General features: G+C 34.3%; 1 pseudogene; it reads left to right on the plus strand.

The window, feature by feature from the left end:
* Positions 1–519: 519 nt before the first annotated feature.
* Positions 520–683, plus strand: LOC149237817 (uncharacterized; annotated as a pseudogene).
* The last annotated feature ends 5,592 nt before the right edge of the window (positions 684–6,275 follow it).

The following is a 6,275-nucleotide window of genomic DNA, read 5'->3' on the forward strand; positions in this document are numbered from 1 at the left end:
AAAATTTTATTTTAGATAGTGTATATATAATAATTTTATAAACATTATTATCCTATATTATTGTTTTTTTCCTCATATACCCACTATTATTAATTATTAATGTAATTGTTATTATTAAAAATATATTTGTATTTATTTTATTGTTATTATTAAAAATGTAATTGTATTTATTTTATTGTTATTATTAAAAATGTATTTGTATTTCATTTTATTTGTTAGTTTATGTGGGTGGCATCACATTGACCTACAAGTTCTCTGCAACCCTACATGCCCTGCATCCATCGACAATGTTTATCCGCTCCTTGCCGCACGGGAAACCTGGAGGACAATGACTCATTTCACCATTCCTACAATTAGATAGATCATTAATGAGATGATCCGCAGAAGCCCAACATGCTTGTAAGTGATTTTCTATTTTTGTATGCTCTACAAACTTACTGATTTACATTTTTTTCCTCTATAACATAGCACCATAATTAATTCTTCGTAGAATTTTGAATCTATTGATTTTGGGTTTTAATGGAAGCACAACTACAAAGGTTTTTGGAGTTAGAAGCAGCAGGGCCTGTGCGATATTTGATGGCATTGTGATTATGATGGTGGGAGTGGTATTTCCAGTGGGATACATGATGTTCAGAAACAAACGCATCCCCACCTCGTTTGTTTACTCCAAAAAGACGTAGGTGCACCCATGCCTCATTTCTTCTAATTTTCATGAATACAAATGAATTATTTGTTAAAGCTTTCGCAACCTTGAAGAGGCTATGGAAAACCTATTTTAAATGTGTCTTTTTTGTCCATATCTAGTACATCCAATGCATAAATTATATGGTGAATATCAAACCCTCATTAAATTGGTCTGTGTTTGTGTCCATATTCAATTCAGTTAATGGGAAGTTGAATTAGCCCATATAAAACCAGGCTTTTGGTGGTCTTGTGCAAGCATGTATATTAAATTCACCCAAGACATGGTCTATTTGGTGCATATGAAACCTTAGTTTTAGTGGGTCACAGGTCTTTGTTCGTGTTCACATTCAATTCATCCAATACATCACCATCTAGATGGTGCATTTCAAACTCTGATTTAAATGGGTCTTTGCTAGTGTCCATATTCAGTGCACCCAATGCACCATTATATAGATCTCACACAAAACCAATGTGTTGAGGGAGTGAGCACCTCGATTCTCTTGATGTAATAATAAATTTGGACAAAAACACAACATTTGAATATTGAGATGATGTATTAATTCAATAAAATAAATTTTCCCACAAGAAATTGATTGAAATTGATCTAGGGCATTTGGGGGAAGAGACATTGTAATTCACAAGAGCACCGAGCTTGAGAAATTGGAACAACATTTGTTTTTCCAATCCAAGAAACAAAGATGGACTAATTGAAATGAATGTGAAGCTCAATGCTTCATTTGGATGCCTCATATTCAACCCAGGTTTAAATGGCCATGTAATAGTGTCCATTGTCAATTTTCCCCATGATTAATCTAGATGGTTCATATCAAATTTGGGTTTAAATGGACCTATGCTAGTGTCCCTATTCAATTAATCCATTGCATCATCTAGGTGGTGCATATCAAACCTGGGTTTAAATGAATTTGTACTAGTGTCCATATTCAATGCACCATTACACAGATCTGATACACGTTGGGGGATCCCTCATGAATTTTGTAGAGTAGCTTGCTTCTCTTGGCATAATAATAAAATTGGGAAATATATGCCACTTGGATATAAATGGCACATCAATCTAGTAAAAGAAACTATGCCCACAGGAAATCGATTAGGGGCATTCGGGAGGGGAGTCATTGGAAACCTCAAGGAAATTGTAATTGTTATTTGTAGAGGAAAATATTGGGAAAGGAAACATTGGAACAACACTTGTTTATCCAATCCAAAAAACAAAGGTGGACTAATTGAAATTTAAATGAATACGAGATACAAATAATCAAAATGGGATTTTATTAACAAGGAATTGAACACACTTGCAGACACATTTCTAATACCATTCAACACATATAGAGTTAGTTTTTTGTCATAGGAAGAAAGATCATAATTAATATTTATGAAAAATGACATAGGCCTTGACTATACCCAAAAGGAGTGTAACTCCTTAAAGTGGATGATCAGTTCACTTATAGGTTCTTATGGGGATCAAAGTTCACAAAACTTGGGCTTTAAAGCTCATGTTTAGCATAATTAGAAGATATGTTTCAAATATTAATGAATCAACAATATTACTATTATTTTATGGGGTGAATCAGTGATTCATCACTTACCAGGTCTGATAGGATGATGTTTTATGAGGTATAATTCCTTGTAGGTTATATATTGATGACTGGGTATGAAGAAAATAGTAGCGGACTTTGATTTCCATCTCATCTCAATGCTATTTGAATGGGTCCAATGATTGAACTTATCGAGGTGAAAAACCAGAATGAGATTAGAACTGATAAAAAAATGGAAACAATTTTTTTTTTACCAAAAATGCATAAATTTTCAAATTTTGATATATATATATATATATATATATATATATATAGATATATATATATATATATATATTTATATATTTGTGTGTGTGTGTGGCTTTAGTTCACAATTCTTGTTCTTCCACTGGAGGGTTGACTATGATAGTTATATCTATGATTTTGCAACCAATTTTATTTCATCTCTAGTTGAGCAATAAATGCATACCAGTGGAAAATTATTTACAAAACAGAGTAGTCCCATTCATGGTTTTGGGTCTCCCAAACATATTTTTCATCTTTGTATAAAAAGAAAGGGAATTTCTCCTCTATAAATCGCAATGATTTCCACTTTGTCGAGCTTTATTGCCCCTTTTGGAAAATCTAAAAATAAATCAATCTATTCCTCGCATTGATGATTTGTGGTTGTTTATTGTATTTAGACAAGTTTGTCTCATCTTTAGTTGCAGAGTGTAGTATTCTTCGATCTTGGCCTCTCCATCTAGAATCAATACTTCACGCTCATCTAGCATTGGAGGTTTGAAAATTCTAGTCAACTGGAGACTACTGTGGTCTACTGTGGTAACCAAAGTTGTATAAAAATCATTGAGAATCCAAATCCATGACCGCTCCAAGCACATTGACACTAAGTAGAATTTTCTCAAGGATAGGGTTCAAAAAGGGATAGTTTCTCTAGAGTATATTTAGAGATATCAACAAGTTGTAGATATATTGACGAAGTCCCTAGCAAAGAAGAAGTTCAAGATGTTCAGAGAGAGACTTGGATTTCTAAAATCACTTTCATCAGTAAGAGGGAATGTTAGAATGTATCTTGGATAGTCTTCTACAATGCACATGTGGCAATACTAGGCACACCTATGAACATATCTGGGCGCTTTTGTTACAACAACTCAAACTAAACAATGAAAGTGCACTTCTTCTCATCTAGATTCAACAATATGGCGCATTAAATTCTGTAGGAGTGTTTGTTGTTCCATTTCCAGCCAAAAAAAATCCTCAACTATTGTGCATGTTATTCTTAGTAGTTTACATGAGTTAGTTTTGTTTTATTATAACACTTTTCTAATTCTGACTTAATTCTAAGTTTAGTTAGGTAAGGCATTCTCTTATGTCAGATAGATACATTAACTATATTTTTCTATCTATATTTGGTTTCCCAAAATTGCGGTTCTCGAATATGAGTGCTTGTTAATTTGTGGAGATTATTTTCAACAAATAGCACTTTGACAAAAATTGTTGGCCCTTAACAAACTGTAAAAACTGTGAGGTTCTGGCAGAGCCATTTCTTAACAGAAAATAATATTCCAAGATGGATATTTAAGTTCCTCATGGATTGGTCATTTAGTTTGATTAAATATGAAGGCTTTATAAAATATGCAACTAAACCTTATTTAAATAAGTTTTTCAATGCTTAGGAAGGCTTTCACATTTTCTATGCTTTTAAAACATGTTGATGAGCTTTAGGTCCTTGGAAAAAATGAGGACTCTCTCTCAACGAGCTTCATACCGAGACTAGTAAGATATATACTTATTTTTTTAGCATTTGTGACATGTTATAATAAGAAATGTTTGGTAGATGTATGAACTTTGACCCAAATATTGTGTTTGGGTACAAATGAAGAGAGTAATGAGCTCCCCTTTTCCTTTTTTTTGGGGGGGGGGGGGGGGGGGGGGGGGGGGGGGATTTTGTATCTAGTCTGCTCCATCCCTTTTCTAGCTATGTTTTACGGCTACTTATTTGATTTAGATTTATAGTTAAGTCTTAACTTATCATTTATTTTTCCCTTTACTGGGAGATGCATTATGTACTCCCTTTACAATTGTTAGTGCATGTTGTAATCTTGGGTTCCATTGACTTAATTTGGTGCATTGTAGCACTTTGAGAAGCATGTCTGCTAACTCTTCCAATCTTGCATCAAACTCTGTTTCTTTTGTTGTTGCTTCTGCTGACACAGACATGGTCTCTTCTTCTTCCCTTTTCATGGCAACAATCATTGAATCTTCATTTATCACTTATCATATTTACTGAAGAAGCATACATGACACTGAATTATTATTGCTTTGAATCATTAATTGGATTTAAAGGTCCTGAAATTGCAGGTTTCATTTATACCATATCTTTGAGTTTGTAACTATTAAAAATATTGATGATTTTTTCTTGCAAGACTAACCATTTGAGTTTTATTAAAGCATTTTCCTGAAACTGAGGGGAAATTGGTGTCTGTCCCCTGTTAAAATTACAATGTGGGAAACATATATCCCTCTTGGATATTGCAGGGTTGTAAGGGATTCTATAATAACCCTGGCCAATGATTGCTTCCAATTGTTGAACGAATTGTTGAATGATTAGTTCAAGAAGGGAAAATTCCTTCTGGGAATGGTAGCATGAAAGAGACCCTCAGGTTGGATGTGATGGATAACTTTTCTCCCAAGTACAAGAAAGAAGATGTCATTGTTTTCAATACAAGGCATTGGTGGAGCCATGGAAAAACTTCTCGAGGGTATTTTTCCTCTTCTTCTTTTTTCCATAAAACATATGTAGTGAGAGCCAGTGAGAGCTAGGGTCTCAGTGGCATAGTTTTGTTTAATTTGATTATCACTCTCTAGGCCATTTGAGATTCATTTTTATATCATGGTTGTATTGAACCTATAACAAGAAGGACTATTATCAAGAAGGGAACAATGTCTATCCACTGTTGGATGGGCTTGAAGCATTCAGGAAGGCTATCAGGACGTGGGGTCATTGGTTAGATAGCAGCATTGATTCAAGAAGAACAAAGGTTTTCTTTCGGGGATACTCAACCTCTCATTTCAAGTAACAACCCAAATGGCACATTGAACACTTTAGGGTGGCCATTAAATCTAGTAATATATGTATATTTTTGTAATATAAGTCATGGTGACCTCTGTCAAAAAGCTATGAATGTAATTTTTTTTCTTAAATATCTACAATGCAGTGGAGGGAAATGGAAATTTGTCTGTTGAATACTTCAAAATTGCAGGTCTTATTTTTGTTTTGTTGGGTGTTATTCGTGTTTTACATTGGGAAGTTATTGTGTTTGTTGCAGGACTACAATTGCAGTGTGGAATTTGTGAGGGAACATTTCTTAGTTCAAGAAGGGCAAATTTCTTCTGGGAATGGTAGTATGAAAGAGACCCTCAGGTTGGATGTGATGGATAACTTTTCTCCCAAGTACAACAAAGAAGATATCATTGTTTTCAATACAAGGCATTGGTGGATCCATGGAAAAACTTCTCGAGGGTATTTTTCCTCTTCTTCTTCTTGCCATAACACATATGTAGTGAGAGCCAGTGAGAGCCAGGGTCTCAGTGGCATAGTTTTGTTTAATTTTATTATTACTTTCTCTAGGCCATTTGAGATTCATTTTCATATCATGGTTGTATTGAACCTATAACAGGAAGGACTATTATCAAGAAGGGAACAATGTCTATCCACTTGCTGTATGGGCTTGAAGCATTTAGGAAGGCTATTAGGATGTGGGGTCGTTGTTTAGACAACAACATTGATTCAAGAAGAACACAAGTTTTCTTTCGGGGATACTCAGCCTCTCATTTCAGGTAACAACCCAAATGGCACACTGACACTTTAGGGTGGCCATTAAATCTAGTAGTCTCTGTAGCGTTTTGTAATATAAGTCATGGTGACCTCTGTCAAAAACCTATGAATGTGATTTTTTTTCTTAAATATCTACAATGCAGTGGAGGGAAATGGAATTATGTCTACTGAATACTTCAAAATTGCAGGTCTTATTTTTG

Source organism: Pinus tabuliformis, chromosome 8, assembly GCF_031772625.1.
Source record: "Pinus tabuliformis cultivar Carrire ecotype Pingquan chromosome 8, CPIR1, whole genome shotgun sequence".
Classification (NCBI taxonomy): domain Eukaryota; kingdom Viridiplantae; phylum Streptophyta; class Pinopsida; order Pinales; family Pinaceae; genus Pinus; species Pinus tabuliformis.